This window comes from Lepidochelys kempii, chromosome 7, assembly GCF_965140285.1.
Source record: "Lepidochelys kempii isolate rLepKem1 chromosome 7, rLepKem1.hap1, whole genome shotgun sequence".
Classification (NCBI taxonomy): Eukaryota; Metazoa; Chordata; order Testudines; family Cheloniidae; genus Lepidochelys; species Lepidochelys kempii.
Window position 1 is genome coordinate 17,787,467 of NC_136386.1, and position 23,722 is coordinate 17,811,188.

The 23,722-nt window shown below is 41.1% G+C and overlaps 1 long non-coding RNA gene across 3 annotated transcripts in view; it reads left to right on the forward strand.

Annotated features, from left to right (window-relative positions):
• The first annotated feature begins 5,050 nt into the window (after nt 1–5,050).
• LOC140915235 (uncharacterized) overlaps nt 5,051–23,722 on the forward strand; it is a 45,201-nt gene continuing 26,529 nt past the window's right edge. For 2 of the 3 annotated variants that reach the window (XR_012160106.2, XR_012160105.2), the window contains exons 1-2: nt 5,051–5,222; nt 6,819–6,922. This is a non-coding gene — a long non-coding RNA (uncharacterized LOC140915235). Of the gene's footprint in view, nt 5,223–6,818; nt 6,923–17,944; nt 18,039–23,722 lie in introns of those variants that run through there. The other variant, XR_012160107.2, reaches the window with a different exon arrangement.

Genomic DNA, 23,722 nt, shown 5'->3' on the forward strand with positions numbered 1-23,722 from the left:
TCCAAATCAGTGCACTGTGGAGATTTGTAATCTAGAAGATGTAAAAGGGCACAAGGAAGATTAATTTTATTTTTGTCTTGAATGTGTCAGTAGCAAAGGCAAAGTAATTGAAGCAGCATTTGCGTTCAGAGGATTCCTGAAAGGTCTCTAACATTCTGAAATAAGAAAAAGGGGGAATAGTGTCAAAGCTAAATTCAGTCCATGCATAATATCTTTACATTTTATACTATGCACAGCTCTGGTACAAGGATATGGCTCTTCTGTGGGAAGTATGAAAAACAATTGAAAAGTGTTAGAGGATCCTGGAAATGGTTAATAAACTGGTAATACTGTGGGGGTGGTTAAGGAAGTCATCTGCTTCACTTTCCATGTTACCCATTTAGAATTTCAAGTCTCAAAAACAAACATTATGCTAGGCTGAAGAGGTCGCATTAATGAATCAGATCCTCACCTGGTTTCAAGCAGCCTAGAACCATTGGCTTTGGATAGTACTTCATACAAAAGTATCACAAGAGAAGGACTGAATGACTTAATAAGTGTTTTCAACTCTAAAATGTGTTGGTTTGAATCCAGTTTGACTTTTGGATGAGGTACAGAAGTTAGTGTTCTGAAAAAGGTCAGTTATGGTTTCATAGTTCATTATTTTTCATTTTCTGACACCTTTATGCACCTCTTGTTTCCTCACCACCTCTTCCTAGTCAAGCTTCAGGTGGTCTTTCCGTTGTCCCTCCTAGTCATCTCTATTTTCTGGAATCAATCTCTCAACCACACCACTCTCAAACAGAAAGTACTTGGTAAGTTCTCCATCACATTTCTGAATGGTTTGCCTGCTGCTTGCTTAGCTCAGCTCTACCAAGTACTATTCTTTTCCTCAACTTTCACATCCTACCTGCTTTACTAGGACACTTTTGCTACAGTTTCAGAGAGGATAAAAATCACCCCCACGCAAGGTAAAAATAGTTGATCCAGTTTGTCACCAGGTGGTGAGAGTCTTTTCTAATCTCAGTACCTGACCACCACAACTCCAGGGGCTTTTAACCATCACTATACTTTATTACAGCCCTTCAGCAAGCCACTACCTAGGGTGTTGTTTACCATCAGTAACTAGCTTCTCTTACTTGCTCATGGAAAATGGTGCAGCACTGGATAGCCCTGCTTCTTTCAACCTCCCTAATCTCCCCCTAACACTAACCTCCTTTCTGTTTATATAGTCCCAGCAACTGGGGGCACACTTGCAACCAAATTAGCTCCTCAGCTGTACCACAACTCAGTTAATTGGCACCCTCTGCCAACTGTCTGTCTTTCAATCAGGTCCCAATTAGTGTATACTGGTGGGGATTTGAGTAACAGGGCAGTGAGTCCAGTCGTGACTCAGCACAGCCTGTTCACAGTTATATAGGATCACCTCCCTCCCCTTCAGCATATAGTCCCACTACCCACAAGCTAGAGGCAGGGGACAGCTATTCTACATGGCATGTTTCCTAGTCTAAACTGTCAATTATAAGCTATAGAACAGCATTATTTGTTCTCTACATACTTGACCTGCACAAAAGGATTGCAGGGAATAGCTAAAGTCAGCTGGGCAACTGAGGCCATTCTGCTGGTTTTGGGGGGGTTACTTGTGTAGAAAGAGGGGTTCTCAGCAGCTGGGTAGAGATCCCTGAGGTCTCCACTTATCCACTTCACTCTCTTTTCCTCCAGATCTCTGTGGTCTGGTGTGCACATGATCCTGCCTCTAGCTGCCAGTCCCATCTTGTCCAGGGGAATGAGCAGCACAGAAGGGCTCTCTAGTTTTAGAGACATTCTCTTATGCAGAAGTGGAAGGCAGGACTTTCAAACAGGATACAGGGATCAGAGAAGAATAGGCAGAGATTCTTTCATACCTGAACCTAGGGGATGTGTCAAAACTGCTCCAGTGTCTCAGATTCTAGGAAGAGGTGAAAAAAGGATTGATCTTGCACGTTATGGGAAAATACCAAAATGCTGTTAAACCACGTGCATCCAAATAAGACTCAAGCATCCTGTAGTGATGATGGGGAATTAATTTACAAAGGTATTCCTATTTTAGGGAACTATATGATTTACTCAGGGTTGTAATGCTGCACAGTTATCTCAGAAAACAATCTGACTAATAATCTCAAACAAATGGTTTGCTATACCAAACAGGCAGGCAATACTTGGAATAGAATAGGTAATTGTCTGCCTAGCCATCTTATTACCTGTCAAATGCTTCTTGTTAAGTGTTCAGACAGGGAGAGGCAGAGAAGACACAGGCAGTAAAAAGAGAAAACCTTTATCAGCCGGTCTCCAGCCAGTCAGTATTTGTGGCTTTGAACCACTGCACCTAGGTTGCCCCCGTAGCTTTTCTATTTCAATTTTCCATGCTCCCCTGTGTGCATTTGATATCTTGATGAACTCTCCTCTCCCCAGCCTAGCCATATACAGGTTGGGACAAAATGTTCTCAAAGCCTTGTCAAGCTCAAACACAATGAAAAGTGGTGTAATCATGAAACAGACAGTTGGCGGTCATAGGCACTGCAGCTCTCCAGCCCCCCTCATAGGTTCTGCGGGCACCTCATCAACTACATTCAAATTAAAGAAGAATGTGTCAACCCTGCTACCGCTGTCCCAGCCAGCTCCATGGGGATCGTGTTTATTGTAAGAACCTCTCCTAAGAATACCTGGTCAGATTCTAGGGGGATGATCACTAGACCGATCTGAGAAAGCTATTAATAATATGTAATAAAAATCAATAGCATCCTGGCCCTTCTTCCTCCAGTAAAGAAAAAAACTAAGATAAGGTGCACAGGTAAAAATATTCTGAGTATATGTTCCACATCACAGTGACAGCTTCAAAAATAGAAATGGGTCAGTGGCCTATTGTGCATCCCATGCCCAGCACCCCGAACCCGCATCCATCTCTCACTGATGGAGACAATGTTGTCAATGAGGGAATATGTCATTAGGAAGACTTTTTCCATCATAATTTATTGACCCAACAGCCAAAACAAATTCCACTCCCAGTTAGAACGGTGCAATTAACGGACTTTCAGTTTGAATGCAAAACAGTTATTTGGAAATTTTTGTGAACTGAAAAGGAGAAAAAAAATAGTTTCAGGCTGAATGAAAAGTTTCATTTCAACATTTTCTAAATAAAATGTTCTGATTTGGAGCATTTTTAAACCATTTTTTTATTTTATTTTTTTTTAAATAAAGTTAAACTACATTTTTAAATGAAAAGTAGCTTGTAACTGACGCCGTGCATTGGATGCTGTTTTGTATTATAGCTACCAAGTAGCTGCCATGGTATATCATCTGCAAAGTCTTTAGGGATCATGTGGCATGAGATGGACTGCATAAATGTAACACGTTGCCATTTATTTAGTATGATGCTGTTACGACGTCGTAAGAATTTCACAATTAATCCTTCTTGTGACTATTCATGGTGCTGAGTTTTTTAAAGTATGTTTATGATAAAAAAGCAACTTAATATGGGCCTGATCCTTAAAAGTTCTGGGAAAGCTGCAATTCCTGCTGATCTGGAGCTCAAAGGGACTCATGCCATGGTGTGAACCCCAAGAAATCAAAGCCAAAGGCAAGATTTGTATTAACTACTCACACACTTACATCGCTGCCTTGTGACCATAAATATGCAAGGTTTGCACAACCCTAGCTATATCATCCAGAATAGTAAGAGTTTCTACTAAAAATGTTGGCCCAAACCTAACTATGGATGGACAATTGGTATAATTTTATTAATAAGTACTACGTTTACCCTAGTTATGTTCTTCATTAGCTCCTGTAGTTAAAATAATCCAAAAATATATGGTTTAATTAGCCCTAAAGAGTCCTTTTCAGAGCTGCAGTAATAGATAAATATTCTGAGTATAAAATATCATTTAAAACTGACTCAGTTCCATTACAGATCAATGCTCTTCCCATTAATCCAATCTATTTTCCTAACCCTGAAGGTCCCTTAAGTTTAGCATGTACACTTATGCTGACAGTTAGTTAATATATAAACAGATGTTTTAAATTAAATGTTTTACCACACTGCCACCTGGTGGGTGACCAGAAATGATACACAATTCCAAAAGTGAGTAGATTAATGGCAGTTAAAGGAGATATCAGAGAAAATAGAAGCACAATCTCTAGGGATCTTTGTGCCTAGATAGTCAGGAAAGTTTTGAAGAGGTTTTGCTGTCTTTATCTTTCAGTTTGCAGTCCAACAGTTGGGGAAAGCAAATATATTATGCAAATAGTACAGTGCAACATAATTAAAGGGAATACCTGAAATGTAGAACAGGCATGGGAAAAAAAACAGTAAAGGAGAATACATTGAAGGGTCAGGGAAAATTCTTCCAGTGTGATTAAAGAGACTGTCCATTAGTACAGATGCAATGGGATCAAAGTTGTTTGGAGCAGGAACAGTTCTTTTGTTCTGTGTTTGTACAGCGTCTGGCACAGTGGGATTCTAATCCATAACTGGGGCTCCTAGTTGCTGCCACAATACAAATAATAAATAATAATAATAATTGATTAAGATCTGGTTTTATATTTCAGCTTTAAGACCTCTGGGCCAGATCTTCAGCTGGTCATCACTTCAGCTCCATTGATTTCCAAGAACAGTCTCTGCTCCCAAGGTCATTTCTACATTCTGTATAACATTTCCTATTCTTTTTTCCTTCTCTCCAGAACTGTCATATCAAGACATCACTATAAAGCTGGTCACATGCTGTTGTTCTTATGCATCACAAAAGTATACTTAAATAACTTGAATTTCTCCACTAGCAACATCTCCAGGCTTCTCTCTCCTCACATTGTTCTTGGTAGTTGAGCAAAAGTTTGCTTTGACACATATTCAATAAAGGAAACTCCTTGTACTTGCTTCAGCCTACATGGTGTTCTTTAGCCTCTCATCCTCTCTGTGGGAAATCATCCATCACAAAGAATTACTCATCGGGTTCTGTCATGCAGCATTGGATCACCCAATTAAAAATTCAATTCATAGAGGATTTTTCCATTTGCTACTATTCCTTTCTGTAGCAGCCTTACTGTGGGATGCTGATCTTGCAGCTATGACACTAGCCTAATATTTGGAAATTGGAGGGATGATTCTCAGCTTTGCCACAGATTTCTCATTTGACTTTGCCCAAGTAATTTGGTCTCTCTGTGCCTCAGTTCACTGTCGAGTGGAGATAATAGTTCCCTACCTCATAGGGGTAAGTCTAAATGCACTAATGATTATGAGATGTTCATATGCTCTGGTGATATAGCCTGTGTCAATGCCTAAGCAGTGGATTTAGAAGATGATTTTTCGCCTCCCCTGGAGGTGAAAAGAATGAAATCAAAAAAGTGATGTACCTGCTTTAAAGTTAAATGTCTTCCTCCTGATTTTGTGGATAAATTTCAATTCTGTTTCATTTCAGTTGAGCTCTTCTGACATCTGTGCCAGGACTCCTCTTCTATTCATTAATGTATTTAAAAAACCTGCCTAATCATTCAGACACCTGGGAGTGTATCTAAATACCTGTATAATGTTTTCCTTAATTAATTTTTCACAGCAAATAAAATAAGGATCAAATTCTGCTCTTGGATAGACATGCTGGAACCCCATTTACGTCAATGGGAGCCACTCGTGCCGAAAGGAGGACTGTATAAACAATGTAGTAAAAAGGTTGTAGGCCCAATACTGCAAACCTTTATTTATGTGAGTGTTCCATATTCATAAGAGTAGATAGATAATCAGGGGTTCTCAAACTTCATTGCACCGCCACCCCCGTTCTGACAACAGAAATTACTACGTGATACCAGGGTGGGGGGACCAAAGCCAGAGCCCACCCAAGGCCCCCCATCCAAGGGCTTCAGCATCAGGTGGGAGGCCAGTAATCTGAGCCCCACCACCCAGGTTGAAGCCCTCGGGCTTCAGCTTTGGACCAGGGTGGTGGGGCTCAGCCTTCAGCCCTGGGCCCCAGCAAGTCTAACACCAGCCCTGGTGGCCCCATTAAAATGTGGTTGGGACCCACTTTGGGTCCTGATCCACAGTTTGAGAACTGCTGGGTTAGATAGATAGATAGATAGATAGATACTGCACAATACTTTGCAAGATTGGGCAGTAACATTCCTATTCACACCCTGTTTGTTTGTTTTTCAGTTTTCATGAAGATGTGTCTTTGTCGGAATTAATTATTAATAGATTATCATTATTACTAATTAATTATAACAATTATTATTAATAATAAACTTAATACAGGGCTTTGCTAAAAGGATGAGCATAACCAGATTCAGATATTTCAAACACACCCCTGGATAATATAGCTATAGTAATCGGTCTGACTCTGAGCTTTTCTACTACACTCATCACCATAATGTCTGAACGCCCCATTGTATCTTTGCCAATTTTTTTTCAACATATTGTTTTGTCATTATCATCTTTGGAAAGCCTTCCCACTGGGATCACCACATGAAATATCTTCTTTTGCAATTTTGCATTACTTTTATGAATGAGGACAATCCAAGTTGCAGGTGCAGGATCAGGCTCTGTTCTAATATAACTTACGTACTATGTCAGGAACTAATGCTGAATGACTGAGAATTTTGCTATTGACATTAATGGGTGCAAGGTCAAGCCCTCAAAAACCCAGCACCGTAAGGTACTATTTGGTCCTCTCATGATCAGGGTCAAAGACAGCTGGCCAAATTAAGCACTGGTGAAAGGCTGCTCCTCTCAGAGTCAATGGAATAGCTTGTAATTATGTCAATGCTACGAGATCAAGCAGCAATTATTGAATAATTATTAATTATTGTTTGTATTTCAGTAGTGTCAACAGCCCCAGCCACGAACCACTGTGCTAGGCACTGTACAAACACAGACCAAAAAGATGTTCCCTGCTGAAAATACCTTAAGGCCAGATCCACAAAGGTATTTAAATTCAATATAAAGCATTACTAAAAGATGAACTGAACCATGGATAGCATAGCAAATATACCCCTGGATAGCATAGCTGCGGTAATCTGTCCATCTCTAAGCATCTCTACTGTGCTCATCACCATAGCATCTGAGCGCCACATTGTAGTCAGTCACCTAAAGGCCTTTGGATTTAGGCCTTACAAACTAACTAATTGGGTTTAGCTCCACTGAAATCAATGGTGTTACACCAGAACTGAAATTTGACCCTTCTTTGGCTTATAATGCCAGACCAGACATTATCACTTGTTATACCTTTGCTTATCTGCCTAACCACTGCTTGTATCTATAACAACTTTTCAAAGACAATCCAGAAGAGTTCACAGTTCAATGCGTAAAAGAGGATGAGAGAGATTTTGCAGTCACTGGGGGTTTTTTTGGTAGTCATTTTCTTTACAGTGTGTACTGTTAGCATTTCTATTGCTGTTCTGGAAAGCTAATTTTGTTTGCAGAGTGTTTTATTGGCTGATTTTGTTCGTTATCTGCAAAATCACATTTCAAGAAAGCAAAAAGAGGAAAGAAAAGAAAGACAAAAGAAAATAACACAAAGAAATAAACAGCCATCATAATTAATTTGCAATTAAAGAGCAAAAAAAAGCACAAAGTTAGAATGGGCTGGTACTAAGCAATAGGATTTAACTTTTGTGTGTGACATATAAAAAGTCTACAGTAAATCTCTGCATTTCAAAGATTGTTAGTAAAACTGTTCCAACACTGGTATCTTTGCACTGTTTGTTTTTTAAAAATGTTTCAAGTTCTAAATTTCCTCAGCAACTAGGAAATGCTCTTTACAAGTAGGAGCTTTTATCATTTACATATGCTTAGTGTCAGGAATAGCAACTTCCTTTTACTTTTTTCCAGCCAATGCTTCATGCTCTCATGCTTTGCATTTCACCAGGTCTGTCCCTCTGTGTTACATCACTCTAGCTGAAAAGAAAGATAGACCATTTGGGAAGCTCCAATACCTACACTCAATCAGCTTCTCCATTCAAACCAAAATAAAAAGAGAGAGAAGCAGAACATGTCTCTTGAAGGGGCAGTGAAGATCCAACAGCTATCTTCAGAGGGATCAGTTTGAAGAGCCAGAAGCCTGGCAGGGGACAAGCAGCAAGCAATTATTTGAGTGTTTCCTTTTCATCAGCTCCACTTCTTACATTATGCTTATTTCAGTATAATCAAAGGCCCCACTCAAATCAGGACCCCATTGTGCTAATTGCTGCAGTGCCCTAGTACAGTGTTTCCCAAACTTGAAACGAACCACAGCCAGTGGGAGCCGCATTCGGCCGAGCCTGTGGAAGCGGCAGGTAAACAAACCAGCCCAGCCTGCCAGGGGCTTTCCCTGAACAAGCGGCGTTCCAAGTTTGGGAACCACTGAACTAGTAAATAGAGTCCACTGCCCTGAAGAGCTTGCAATCTAAATAGACAGGATTGATGAAAGGTGGAAGGAAATAAATATTATGGCCTGCACTTTACAGATGGAGAACTGGGATGCAGAGATTAAGTGACTTCCCCAAGGTCACACTAGAAACCTGTGGTAGAGCTAGGAATTGAATCCAGAAATCCTGGGTCTAAGGCCATAGCTTTGACTACAAGACTGTCCTCCTCCTCTCCATCTTTTAAAAGAATATTTTACACCAATAAATACTTAGTCATCTTCAGCCTCTTTCTTTTTATTTTCCTGCCTCATCCATCAGCCAATCTTGGCCCCTATCTGAAACTGATTCTCACAAGAAAACCTTTGATGGTCTTAAGACTCTGGTGCCCATCAGACCATCTCTTGCACTTCTAACAATAAGTTCTTCATGCAATAACACTTAGCCTGATGATGTAGACTGAGGTATATCACGAGGAAATATCTTCAACCATGGAGCTGTCTACTTAGATGTTGGCCTTTTGGAGCATAAGAGAAATTTATTTGAATATATTAATGAACCTGTTGAATGGAAATGAGAATGTTTTTGTCCCAGAGGTATAGTACAGCAGAAACATCTGGAAATAGACATTTACAATAAATATTATCAGCATGATTTCTCACAAATGGACTTTCGCTTTTTCAGTATTTATTGGGGCTATTCTGCCTTTCATGCTTGTGTGCAGCTCCTTTTATCCATTATGCATGTGCAAGGAAAGGAGAATAGCTAGAAATCCCACACCAGAAATCCAGATCTGAACAAGTCAACAATCTGTTGACATCATGACAACTCCCTTTCTCTAGAATGGACTGAACCCAAACTTGCAATTTGTAAAAGTCTGGGTTTGCACTTTACTCCAGAACTGATTGTTTGTAGCCCAAGACTGTTCCTGCAATCCTATATTCATGGTTTGCTGGTGTTTTTCAGCTCCTTAGTCTGACATCACTTAGTCTTGTTCAGCACTCTGACAGATCACATGTGGGCAGTGTATTATTTATATTGGCTTTTGGTATCTTCACACCAGTGTATATGTTCTGCATCACTGAAGAACTAAGCTGAGTCTGCAGTTTGAACAAGACTTTATGGGCCCCATGGATCATTTTTTCCAAGGAGAGAACAAAGATTTCAACTGCACTTATAGCTCTTGCTCACAAGCCAACTTTCCAACAAATCAACCCCCTGGTATTTCACTCCAGTTCCCTCCTCCCCAAAATACCATAACTATCATCTCCTAATGGATTTTTTTTTCTGACAACATCTCCTATCTAATTACTGATAGATTATAACTGTCCTCAGCACAGAGCCCCAGAAATGTCATGGTATGGATAATTCTATGACTAGAGCTGGTCGGGAATTTTTCCATTAAGTGTTTTTTCATTGAAAAATGCTGATTAATTGAAACATGGTTTTTGTGGAAACCTATTAGTTTTGATTAAATTTTCATTGGGAGGTTCTCCCAGGTCCAGGGTTCAGTTTCTGGAGAGAGATGGATTCACTTCAGAACAGCCAATAGGGCAGAGGTTGGTGCATGTATGTGAGAGAGCCTGGTTCAAGTCATGGCTCTGGTTGATTTAGAGTAGGGACTTAAACCTGGGTCTCCCACATCCCAGATGAGTGCCCTAGCAACCAGGCTACAGAGTCAGTCAATCGCTCTCTCTAGCAAGAAAGCGTGACTCTATAGCCCTGATTCAGAGCAGGGACTTGAACCTAGACCTCCCATATCCCCACTGAGTAGGCTAATCAGTGAACTGTTCTCAGGGGGATCTCTCATGTCTCATCTCTCATGACCTTCTCATAAACTAGGGAAATAGAGCCTAGGTGGAGCTACTATAAGATGGGTACATAACTAGCTGGAAAATCATTCCCAGAAAGTAGTTATCAGTGGTTCACAGTCATGCTGGAAGGGCATAACGAGTGGGATCCTGCAGGGGTCGGTTCTGGTTCTGGTTCTGTTCAATATTTTCATCAATGATTTAGATAATGGCATCGAGAGTACACTTATAAAGTTTGCGGACGATACCACACTGGGAGGGATTGCAAGTGCTTTGGAGGATAGGATTAAAATTCAAAATGATCTGGACAAACTGGAGAAATGGTCTGAAATAAATAGGATAAAATTCAATAAGGACCAATGCAAAGTACTCCACTTAGGAGGGAGCAACCAGTTGCACACATACAAAATGGGAAAGGACTGCCTAGGAAGGAGTACTGCGGAAAGGGATCTGGAGGTCATAGTGGATCACAGGCTAAATATGAGTCAATGGTGTAATGCTGTTGCAAAAAAAGCACACATAATTCTGGGATGTATTACCAGGAGTAGTGTAAGCAAGAAACTAAAAGTAATTCTTCCGTTCTACTCCGTGCTGATTAGGCTTCAACTGGAGTATTGTGTCCAGTTCTGGGCACCAGATTTCGGGAAAGATGTGGACAAATTGGAGAAAGTCCAGAGAAGACCAACAAAAATGATTAAAGTCTAGAAAACATGACCTATGAGGGAAGATTGAAAAAACTGGGTTTGTTTAGTCTGGAGAAGAGAAGACTGAGAGGGGACATAACAGTTTTCAAGTACATAAAAGGTTGTTACAAGGAGGAGGGAGAAAAGTTGTTCTTCTTAACCTCTGAGGATAGGACAAGAAGCAATGAGCTTAAATTGCAGCAAGGGTGGTTTAGGTTGGACATTAGGAAAAACTTTCTAACTGTCAGAGTGGTTAAGCACTGGAATAAAGTGCCTAGAGAGATTATGGAGTCTCCATCATTGGGGATTTTTAAGAGCAGGTTAGACAAACATCTGTCAGGGATGGTCTAGATAATACTTAGTCCTGACTTGAATGCAGGGGACTGGACTAGATGACCTTGAGAGGTCCCCAGTTCTATGATTCTATGTTTTTTCATGAATAATTTTGTTTTGTTTTTTTTTTTGTGATGCCGACTAAAAAATATTAAATCCTCAAAATGTTTCGTGAAATGGAATTCTTGTTTTCCAGACAGCCCTAATTATAATCTAATACTATGGAAAAAGAATGGCCTGGTGGCAAAGACACTAGAAGTCTTATATTCTATTCCTGGTTCTGCCACAGATCTTGGGATTAAATTACTTAGAATCATAGAATATCAGAGTTGGAAGGGATCTCAGAAGGTCATCTAGTCCAGCTCCCTGCTCAAAGCAGGACCAATCCCCAACTAAATCACCCCAGCCAGGGCTTTGTCAAGCCTGACCTTAAAAACCTCTAAGGAAGGAGATTCCACTTAATACTTCTGTGCCTCACTTTCTCCATTTGCAAAATGATGATGCCAATAGCTACCTTACCTGAGAGTCCAAATACGCTGATGTTTGTAAAACAGAGTAATATCCTTGGATGGAATTAGTATAGAAGAGCAAAATATAATTTCATTAATGGTTCAATACTTAGTGTTGAGAAGACAGTTTTATATTAGCAACAAGTTGTTTAGGTGTTTATCATTTTCCCCATCACAAAACTAACCTTAGGCTGACACATCCCCTGCTTCATTAAACCCAAACGTAAATATTTTAGGACGTGTGTTAAAATTCTCTGAAGCAACAGAATTGTGAACAAAATGCCGGGTATCTTCTTGTGTTCTATAATACAAACATAGCCTCTTCTTTTTTTTTTGCTTTTAAAACTTGAAAGATGTCATGGATTTCATCATTAAGAGCATGAGTTACTGACCTATTAAGACACTTCATTTATTTTGTTGACTCTTTAGGAGCAGACCTTGGTTACAGATAATTATAGTATTGCTAGGTTGTATAAAATGCTGCCAAGTTACAGTATTAGCCTCTAACATTAATACTACACATGCACTTGTTTGATGTTGCTCCCACTGAAGGTGGAGTGTTATTATTCCATTCTGTATGTGAAAGATCAGATCCTAAGTTTATAACAATGCACAGAGATAAGATGCTCCAACATATATATCTGGAGTATTGCAGACTGAAACAACATGTCATCAGGTTAATAACTGCACCTTGTCCATAAATTTCTTCCCATGATTTCCCTTGTGAATGGGGGCAATGGCCTGACTCCTGGTGAGTGGTCTATCCAATACCAGTCTATGTCACCAGGGCAAGAAAAGTCCTGCTCCCAATCCAGCCAGCTGATGTATTCAGCCTGGGTCATGAGATGCCGGCTGTAATTAGTGGACTGCCATTAGGAGCAAGTTACAACAGCTGAACATTCTTGTTTTTCTTTAAAAGAAAAAACAAAAAATGAAACTGAGTGCACAGAAAAAATATCAGCGACATAAATGATCTTTTGAAGGTCACATAAACACAAAAGTCATTCTATTCAAGTCCTGGTCTCCATAGCCACATTGCACATATTTGTCATATATATTGTTGGTGGGTGCATGGATGTATAGCATTAAAGGTAACACTACAGACTAATGCAAATTACGACAGGTACACAGGAGTCCAAGTTAGGTGAAAACAATAAAGCTGAATTTCCCAACATTTGTAGATGGGTAAAATTTCAAACATATCTCTTTATTCAAGTAATTTCTTGTATTTAATAAAATTTGTAAGCATCTATAGTGGTTTCTGAAACTCTGAACATGTCTTAAGTCTGATGAGCAAGACATAAATCAGAATATAAGTAGCCATCCATGTTTCCAGCTGAAACATTACAGCTAAGAACATTTCTCACGCGGTCTTATTTTTAAAGGATGGAGATTTTTCTCTAAAGAGTGGACTAGAAATATGCAGGGATAGGTTTCGGTATTCAGCTAATGTTGCTCATATTTTTCCATCTCCTGAGCCACCTTCAGTCCTTACGCAGTCAAAATTCCCATTGTTGCTCCAATAGGAGTTTTGACTTGGAAAGGACCACAGGTTTAATATATAGAGAATTATATTTTATGGAGTTTAAAACATGTTTTGAGGAAAATGCTCTTTGAAGAATGGATTATTATGAGAAAAGCGTTCTTGTGTCATAGGGTTTACCCAAGAAATATTTTCCTTTGTGCTTGGGACAACGGGATACTATTTTCAGAATTTCAGTGATTTAAGCAAGTGGTGGACATCTGATCATTTTTCTGGATCTCTTGCTTTGCCAGGCATAGCTTTGTGGTCTTTTCAAAGTTCCTATGCTGTGTTTCCAGAGCTTTCAGTTGTGTAACCACTTTAGATAACTTTTTAAGATTCCTTGTTTACTCTAATACTGAAGTGTCCCTTTGGAAGATTTCTAGCCTTTACAAAGTATCTCCATATTTTCTGATGCTTTTAGAAACTTACAACAGTATAAACTCCCTTAAATGGTCTCTCTTCCAGAAGACTAATGTCTACACTACAAAGTTAAGTTGACTTAATTTAAGTCAACATCTAGCCACAGCAGTAATTAAGTTGGTTGAGCATGTCCACACCACACTCATTGTGTTAGAGTGCGTCTTCACTCGCAGCACTTGCATCAATGCAGAGAGCAGTGCACTGTGGGTTGCTATCCGATAGGGCAACTAGCAGCAGGGGTTTTGGGAAGGGCTTGCAATGCTTTTTGGGACCAAAACATCATTGCAGGCTGGAATGGGAACATGGCTTTGACCTCCCAGGATGCAGTTTTTTCCCTCACTCCCAGGGAACAAGCACTGACTGGTGGGAGTGCATTGTTATATAGTTATAGGACGACAAGCAGTGGCTGCAGAACTTTTGAATGCGGAACACCACTTTCCAGGCACTTTGTGCAGAGCTTTCTCCAGCCCTCACGTGCAGCAACACTAAAATGAGACTTGCTCTGACCCTGGACAAGCAAGCTTCCAGAGAGCGATCACAACTCGCATCACCAGACTGCTTCTGGTCAGTGGGCAAAATCAATTTGGAGTTGGTAAATCCACTGTGGGAGCTGTTGTGATCCAAGCGTCCAGCGCCATGAATCAACTTCTGCTAAGAAGGGTAGCAATGTACAGGACATAGTGGATGGTTTTGCCATGATGGGGTTCCCTAACTGGAGGGGGGCAATAGATGGCACACATATCCCTATCTTGGCACCAGACCACCTTGCCAAAGAGCACATACACCAAAGGAGATTTTTTTTCAATGGTGTTGCAAATGCTGGTGGATTACAAGGAGTGTTTCACCGACATCAGCGTGGGAGGTCAGGAAAGGTGCATGGCAAGCACATCTTTAGGAACACAGGTCTGTTCAGGAAGTTGCAATCAGGGACTTTCTTTACGGATCGCAAAATAACCATTGATGACGTTGAAATGCCAGTAGTGATCCTGGGAGTCCCAGCCTACCCCTTGCTCCTATGGCTCATGAAGCCATACACCAGCTACCTGGACAGCAATAAGGAGTGGTTCAACAGTAGGCTGAGCAAGTGCGGAATGGTGGTGGAATTTGCCTTTGGACATTTAAAGCATTGCTCATGCAGTTTACTTACTAGATTAGACCTCCGTGAAAGCAATATCCCCTGTGACAGGGTCGGGTCAGATAGCTACAGGAGAGTGATAGAAGGCAGATATATTAGCCCCAGGTTGAGTAGGTCCCTTTTCCCTGGGTAAGGTAACAGGAATGGTTCCAGAACAATCAGGAACTTTCTGGAAACAATTAAGGCAGACAGGCTGATTAGAACACCTGCAGCCAATCAAGAAGCTGCTAGAATCAATTAAGGCTGGCTAATCAGGGCACCTGAGTTTAAAAAGGACTTGTGGCACATGTGTGAGGAGCTGGGAGCAAGAGGCACTAGGAGCTGAGAGTGAGAAGGCATACTGTTAGAGGACTGAGGGGTACAAGCATTATCAGACACCAGGAGGAAGTTCCTATGGTGAGGATAAAGAAGGTGTTGGGAGGAGGCCATGGGGAAGTAGCCCAGGGAGTTGTAGCTGTCTCACAGCTGTTCCAGGAGGCACTCTAGACAACTGCATTCCACAGGGCCCTGGGCTGGAACCTGGAGTAGAGGGCGGGCCCGGGTTCCCCCCAAACCTCCCAACTCCTGATCAGACACAGGAGTTGACCTGGACTGTAGGTTCATGAAAACGGCCAAACTGAGGGCTGCCATGAAACTCCGAGGTGAGCAAATCCACTAATAAGCGCAAGACCCATCAAGGTAAAGCAGGAACTTTGTCACACCCCGTTGTTATCATTGACTTCTATGTGTTCCATAACATCTGTGAGGCAAAGGGAGAGAAGTTTCTGCAGAGCTGGGGCATGGAGGCAGATAGGCTGGCAACTAATTTTGAGCCTGCCATTGGGGGATGTGGAGTTACAGTATCACTGTAACAGGGTGTTTACATCAGCCAGAGACAAATTTGAGTGTAAACACATGCACAACTAAGTCAATGCAAGGCAAATTACGTCAGCCTAACTTTCTAGTGAAGACCAGGCCTGAAGATCTATTTGTTATAAAAATAATTGGAAAGAGTAATGAGGATGGGTAGATACTCAGTTTATATAAATTGGAATAGATTCCTTGGCTTTAATGGAGCTATTCCAGTTTACACAAGCTGATGATACAGCCCATACATTTTACAATCTACAGCGCATTACAGTTCATACTGAAAATGGTCCCAGGAAATTACAAGTCAAACCATTCATAATGATAGCTTGGAATTTAATGCATAATTCCAATGAATGGTGATGGTAATTGTGGACAGCAATCACCATTCAAATCTTTATAATCTTGCTCTGGCAGGTAAATAACATCACTAGGGCTGTAATAATTTTTTGGCTGTGAAAAACGTGTCATGGAACATGAAATAAGCCTTCCCCATGAAATCTGATCTCCTCCTTGCTGCTGGGAGCATGCCAGTCAGGGGGCTCCTAGATGCAAGTCCTGACTCTGCACAGCGGCTCTCGTTCTCAGGGGCAGATCAGACCCACCTCCGAGAGCCTGCCTCCCCGCTGCTGCAGAAAGCTCTCTGCCCAGCACTGGAGGTTCCTGTAGCTGGTGGAGACTTGTGGAGGTGGGTCGGATATCCTTCTGCTCCTGGGAGCACCCCAGCCAGGAACTCTTAGCTGTGAGTCCTTGCTGTGCTGGGGAGAGACAGAACTTGTCCTTCCCCTGCATGGCAGCTCTGAGGGGGGAGGGGAGATCAGACCCACTTCTGGGTACTTTTTGGGTTGGGACTCCCACAGTTACAACACAGTGAAATTTCAGTTGTAAACAAAATTTCAGTTGTGCAACTGACTAATTTAAAAACCTTCTGGCCATGAAATTGATCAAAATGGACCACGAATTTGGCAAGGCCTTAAACATCACCATTGTATTTGCAATATTCTTACCTGAAATACGTACAGCGTTATATTGCTGTCCATGATTCCCATCAAAATTGCTCTGGAGCAAACTCTTTAGGCCAATAAATGCTTTGACCAGGGTAGTAAATTATCAATTCCTCAAGAAACATTCAGACCTTGATAAATAAATTAAGCTTCTAAACTGTCTCTTTCACACAGCACTACCTTAACATGCACTTGGGAACTTCTAATGCACGCTGATAGGATCTGCATGGGACAGTTAGGGCACAATATGTTGGTGTGCTTTAGAAATCCCATTAGTGTGCATTGCAGCACTGTGTAGATAAACCTTAAGACATAAATTGCAACCTCTGAAGTAAGTACTCCTTGGAGTTAAATTCTGGTGCCCACCCAGCTGCGCATCCCTTAAAATGCTCCTTCATGCTATTGTTTACTTTGTCACACAGGGATTCAAATCCGAAATAATCTTTAGTTCATTTCTGATCCAAGGGAACAACTTTATGAACCAAGATTAACATAGTAGGATTCATTGCGGAGAAATACCCCAAATGTGCCTCAGTTTAATCAGAGCTTTAAAAAGTTCCTGAAAACTCTGCTCCTAACATGGTGTTATTGCTTAGAAGTAAAATGAGTCATCTGCCATTGGATGATCTGTATAATGAAATCCGATAAAGACTGCTCATTATCACTTAACGGTTGTAAATGGCGCCTCTGCAGAACATTACATTCCTGGAAGGACTGAAAGAATTAATGCATCCATATATGCTTCCTGCTTTATGTCAATAACTGGAAGTAAATCATATCTCATACTCAAAGAGAAAAGTTTGGTATTTGACAATTTTTTCATAGCAACAAGCCCAGAATAAAGGATCAAATACAACGAGAACTGGGCAAAATTTTTCAGCCAGCACTTTTTTTCTTTGAAAAATGCAATCGTCCTTTATCCTGCATTTATGTCCCATGAGTGTCTTAGACCAGTGTTTCTCTACTGGTGAGTCACAACCATCCAGGGGTGCTCGCAAAAGGGGCATCACAAGGCATTGAAAATTTTATTAAAATGTAAAACAAAGAAAATCTCGCTTCTCCACTTCCACCCTTACCCTTTAATATCAAGTATTCTCTGTCAACCTCTCAAAACGCAAATTATATATGTTTTCCATTGTTAGCATTGATAGATATTTTTACTCCTACTTGTATAGTAAATGTGAAGGGGGGGGTTGCTTTTTTCCCCCTTGTATAAGGGATCACCAGCCTGGAGAGGCTGAGAAACACGGTCTTAAGGTACATGACCAGGGTTGCAGAACCACACTGTGGAGGAATTGCCAGCATTGGCTACTCAGGCTTTTTATATATTTTTTTCAGAAAGATCCTACAAACAACTCAGAAGATCAGCATTTTCTGACATTTTTTCAGAGCAACAACCCTCCACAATCTCCACAATCCAGAGGGCCAAACCCAGCCAAAGTATAATTAATTAAAATTAATGAAATATAACAGATCAGAATGACCTCATTTGTAAAGATATTCCTTACTCCAATTAGAAAGGAAGCATTTGGGATATTGTTAATAAGGGCTGATTGTTACATCTGCAGTGAAATGAAATGCAAGCATAACTGGTGTAATTTGTTAAGAAGTGACAATTTAATTATTGGCAGCTTTACCCAGCCTGGACAGAGGCAAACAAAGGAAAGATGCATGCAATTTAGTATGGGATTGCATAAATATTTTCATGTGCCATATGGGTCATGCTGATGATCTGAGAAGAAGGGAAGACTTGAGAGTTCTGGTTCTGATTCATGTTGTTTGGAATTGATTTATCCCTAGGGTAAGCCTTGGCTCCTTTCATAATGAAATCTATAGAATTATATATAGCCAATTAGTTAAAAACCAAAATAAGATATTCAATTTCTAAAACAAAAAATTATTGTGGCCCATATATTCCACTCTGCTCTGGGGCACAGAAGGGAGACAGTGAGTCACAAGGAGAGGAAATATCTAAGTCTTTCACTGAAAGGCAGGTTTTCTACACCAGTGGTTCTCAACCAGGGGTCTGGAGCTCCCTGGGGGGCTGCAAGCAGGTTTCAGGGGGTCCACCAAGCAGGGCCAGTGTTAGCCTTGCTGGGGCCCAAGGCAGAAAGCCTAAGCCCCACTGTGTAGGGCTGAAGCCCAGGGTCTTAAGCCCTGCCACCTGAGCTGAAGCTGAAGCCTGAGCAACTTAGCTTTGCGGGGACCCCTGTGGTGTGGAGTCCCAGGCAATAGCCCCGCTTGCTACCCCCAACACCGGTTCTGGCTTTTATATGCAGAAAACCAGTTGTTGTGGCACGGGTGGGCCATGGACTTTTTATAGCATGTTGCAGGGAGGAGGGGCTCAGAAAGAAAAAGGTTGAGAGCCCCTGTTCTAGACCTCATATCATTTTCTGATCCCTTTCCTTTGTTGTTTGTTTGTTTGTTTTTGTTTTTTTGTTTTGACGTGTTGACACCGTCTTTCAGTAATAGGCTCACCGATGCTGTATGCAGAGGTAAAACCACCTCCCTGCTCCTACTTGATATTCCCCTGTTTATACATCCAAAAATAGCAGGAGCCGAATTAACCACCAGTTTGCACTGGGAGATCATGTTCAGCTGATTGTCTATCATGACCACTAAGTCCTTTTCAGAGTCACTGCTTTCCGGGATACTGTCTCCCATTCTGTAAGAGTGACTGACATTCTTAATTCCCAGATGTATGACATTGCATTGCCACACATTCCATTCAAATGAGCTCATGCCACACACATAGGCCTGAGAGAGCTCCCCCTCTGGCTAAACGCTCCCCAGGCTATTGTGGCTGCAGCCCACTTCCCTGAGCCCCAAGTGTCCTTTACACCTCTTGACCCTGAGCAAAGTCCAGGCACTTCCCTGAGCTTGGGGTCTCTAGGAACACACACTTGCAGGGTGCAGATCCTCTGACTCACACCCCCTCCTGAGAGTTGAGCCCCCACAGTCCAACTGCCTAGCCACTGAGATTAGCATTGACATCCCCATAGCTTAAACACCCCAGAACTCCGAACTCCAGTCATGTGGGCACTCTGGGTTTACAATTTCGCTCTTCATGCGCACATGGGAGCAGAATCAAATAGACACAGGTTTATCCAAAGGTTTTTAACCCGATCACTTTTCACATAAGACATGAGCACAAGAGAGCACAATTCATTTAGAAAACAACAACCCCCCTGAATGGAATGACCCTCACTTTAGCTCACCCTTTCCTTGGACTGCAAGTGATATACCTCTGGTCTCGGGTATATCCCCTTACCTCCTTCCCTCAGCTTGAGCTGGTGAAAATAGCCAAAGACCAAGACTAGAGCAGCTCCTGCCCTTTTGTAACCTGCTCTGTCATGTGGCTACCTGGTCGATCTCAACAGCTGAGCACAGACCCTACCAAGTGACTTCTTCCCAAACCAATGTCTTCCCTAATAAATCAATACTCTGGGTTAGGAGCCAGACTTTTGTCTAGGATGCTTCTATACCGTCTATTGTGCAACTACCCTTGGGAATTCCAGTCCAACCAGGAGGTAAAAGGACAACAGAGAAGGCAAACAAACCCGACATTCAAAATAGAACCCCAATCAGACACAGACACACATAAACAACCCCCATTATCAGATAGAATTCATAAACAGTGCAAGGACAGATTCCCCAAATCACCACAGCCCAGGTTACCAAATGATTAATGTTGATTAGGTCAGCCAGATTGAATTGGCTGACCTATCCTAATCATTACTTACCACTCCGCCAATTTTTGTGTCATTGGCAAACTTTACCATCAATTATTTTATATTTTCTTCTAAATCATTGATAAAATATTGATTAGCACTGGCCCAAGAACAAAGCCCTATGGGGCCCCACTAGAAACACGCCCTATGATGAGATCCGGTTTTAAAGCCATTTAATATGTGCTACATTTGATTTTGTATACTGCTACATTTTTAATCAGAATTTCATATAGTACTGAGTCAAATGCCTTACAGAAATCTATTGTGTCTACACAGTGGACTTTATCAAACTTCAATCTCATCAAATAGCAATATCAGGTTTGTTTGAGAAGACTTATTTTCCACAACAATTCTGATTGGTAACATTTATGCTACCGTCCTTTAACTCTTTACTTGATCACATCCCATATCAGGGCTTTCCAAGCTTTTTAAATGCACAACATTAGCTTTTTTCCCAGGCCTCTGAACTTCCCCAAAAGTTATTAAAAATCAACATCAGTGGATCTGAAAGACCATTGGCCAATTCTTTTAAAACTCCTGGGTGCAAGTTATCTGGCCCTACAGATCTAAAAATGTTTAATTTTAGCACTTGTACTTTAATAGCCCCCCTAGCTACTGCTGGAGTAGAAATTATCACTGTAAGATGTGATTAAATCACCCAACTTTTTTTCAAACCTTTTCCCTTCAGAACAGGTATTACTGTTTTTTGGGCAGATGCTCTCTCTCTATCAACATATCAAACCTGAGTCACAGGGTGAAATCCTGGCCCCACTGACATCACTGGCAGTTTTGCCATTGACTTCAAGAGAGCCAGAATTTCACCAATAGCACTTAGGTTCACAGTGCAGTTCTCATAACTGTATAACTCCTTCCTTTGTTGTCCAGCTCACAGAGTTGCTTTAGGGCCAGATCCACAGGTAGGTTTCCAATCACAAGTTTATTCAGACAGCAGAAGGTACAAAGAGCCGCTGTGTCCAAGAGGGTAGAAAGTAATGAGGTACAAACTAAATCAGAATCACTTTTCTAACACCAGATCTAAAACTACTGAAAACCCAAGGCAGCATTTAGAAGTGATGGCAGAGAAGGGGTACACGTTGCGTGAATGGCATCTCTGGAGGGAAAGGGAATCAGTTACACTGAAGTTAAGATGAATCTGATGGTCACATCTCAGTAGACAAAAGTGCATTTCTCAGTTCAGTCACATAATGCTATGCTGCAACGCTGTCAGCTTTTGTTCCAGACACTAGTAGTACAGACACTAGCTAACACGAAAATGAATGGAGCTAATGTGATCTCAAGTGAGTGAGTGGCATGTCCAGAGGTTAAGGTCAGAGTACTATTCTTATGGCAGAATGGGGAAGTTCACTGTAAAACCTGAACTGCCTTTGGAGAAAGAGAACTTGTAACTAAATTTCTACTACACTCCTAATCATCTGAAGCACTGCTACATATTTCAAGCTCATGCCCTCATCCCTTCGCCCCCTCCCTTCACACCTATCTACACGCATAAAGTAATAAAGCGTTTACCAGTGGATATGAACTTTGTACTATAGGTCTGGTGGTCTTTTTGTGGTGGAACTCAATATATATACATCTCTGGGGGGGGGGAGGGAGAGAGAGGAAGTGCTTATGGTATTGGTATGTCCAAAAGTAAGAAGATAGTATTGTAATGCAAAGTATGCACCTAATCCCTTATAGATTCTAAGGCCAGAAGGGATCACGGTGATCATCTAGTCTGACCTCCAGCATACCACTGGTCATAGGGCTTCCCTGAATTAATTCCTGTTTAAACTAGACCGTATTATTTTTAAAACGTCCAGTCTAGATTTTAAAATTTCCAGTGATGGTGAATGTACTGCAACCATTGGTAAATTGTGTCTACCAGATAGATATAATGTTATGGACTCAAGGTCAGAACACGGCATGAAAGTTGGATATATTATTGATGCCAAAGCTCTTGGAGGGAAGTCAGAGGTTACATATCACTTAATCTCTGTGGTGTGGTCACATATACTATGAATGAATAGACAAATCAAATCAAATATGCTACAATTAAAAGATTATTTCATCAAAACCTACTGACCTTGAGCACAATCTCTAAGCAAACCTATTCCTTTGATGAAGAATTACACTATTTAAAGACAAACAATGCACACTCTTTAAACCATGGATCCATAAATGGAGATAAATTCTACTTATCACAGCTCCATCAGGGAATCGAACCAGCAGTGAAAGATTTTCCTCTGGTTAATTCCAATGCTTTCTGCCTACAATCTTAACCTTGTATCTTCCCTTGGATATCAAAAGCTAACTACTCTTTGGTGTATTTTTAATGGAGCAGAGGAGATTACGCATTTTAAAGGCAAAATACTCCCAACCCCAGGTCTGCATCTCATCACTATTCTGTGCCGAATGCCAGCAAACGTCAGTTGCAGTTATACACAGGCAGGGAGTGTCAGAATGGAGACCTGCTGTGTGAATTTTGGAGAACTTTGCCTAAGGGTGAATTGGTCCATTTTATATGTTTCAGAGTGGTAGCCGTGTTAGTCTGTATCAGCAAAGAGAACGCATGCATCCGATGCAGTGAGCTGTAGCTCACGAAAGCTTATGCTCAAATAAATTTGTTAGTCTCTAAGGTGCCACAAGTCCTCCTCATTCTTTTTCCATTTTATATGTTTCCTTGCATTTCTCACAGGACTCTCTAGGTGGCAGATGCTACCTTACTTGACGCAGGTTTTGTTAAGTCTATGATATTTTCTTAGTAGCTCTATGTGCATGTCCTGATCCTGATTCAGGACCAGATTTTACCATTTTACTCAAGATAAAGAGTACATTATGGACCAAGTAGTTCCATTTACTTCAGTGGTCCTAACTGTGGAGTAAGTTACTCCTCACAACCCAAAAATCAGGCCCATATGCAGTGTCGGAGAATGTGGGCTTTCTAAAGCATTCTTTGTGCATTCTTTGATATTTCTATCCAATGACTGACCTTCCTACACTGTCTAAGCACTGTGTGCGGGTTCAGATCTCTACATTCAGTCAGAGTCCTGCTAAGGAATTACTGCTCATCTCTGCACAATGTACTCCTAGATGCCTATCATTGTCAGATTCATCAAAGTGGGAGGTGGTTTTCATCTTTAAACTGTAATGGAAGATAACTGTTCGTTAAATAGGCAAAATGAGGAAGAGATCTAGTGATGATGACCAAGGGTCCTGCTCTGTCACCTGCTCGCATGCTGAAGTGTACATTACTTCACAAGCAGCTCCACTGATTTCGGGATTAGTCATTGTGCAGTAAGAGAGTTCTCAGTCTGAGGAAGCTTGTCAAATCTGGTCCCAAGTTTCTCAGTTTTATAGAAAACTTCATAAATACTGACTTGTAATA